Here is a 373-nt window from a genome sequence, read left to right on the forward strand (position 1 = left end):
AGCAAGATAGCCAGCAACAAATTAAAATGCAGACCAGCTTAATGCGGGTACTGGTCTCCCGCTTTATGTTTTTTTTAAATCAGAGATTTGCTTCTCCTAGAAAGGTTGCCTTCACCACGGCTTACGGGAGCCCTCTCCACCCCAATACACATATACACACACACACACACAAAAATATACACGGTGCTAGTTGGCCGTTGACCCAGAAAAAGAGTTCATTCGCCCTTTGGAAGGTCTGGTTTTTAATCCTTCAGGGAGACTTGCCGCCCTCCTCACCAAACAAGTCTGGTGGGGGAACCAGTTTAGTTGCCGGTAACCCGACCATGAGGCAGGTAGTACTGGGTTACATGGTACCAGTAGCACATGACATGAC

Source organism: Euprymna scolopes, chromosome 2, assembly GCF_053919585.1.
Source record: "Euprymna scolopes isolate OS-2025 chromosome 2, ASM5391958v1, whole genome shotgun sequence".
NCBI classification, from domain to species: domain Eukaryota; kingdom Metazoa; phylum Mollusca; class Cephalopoda; order Sepiida; family Sepiolidae; genus Euprymna; species Euprymna scolopes.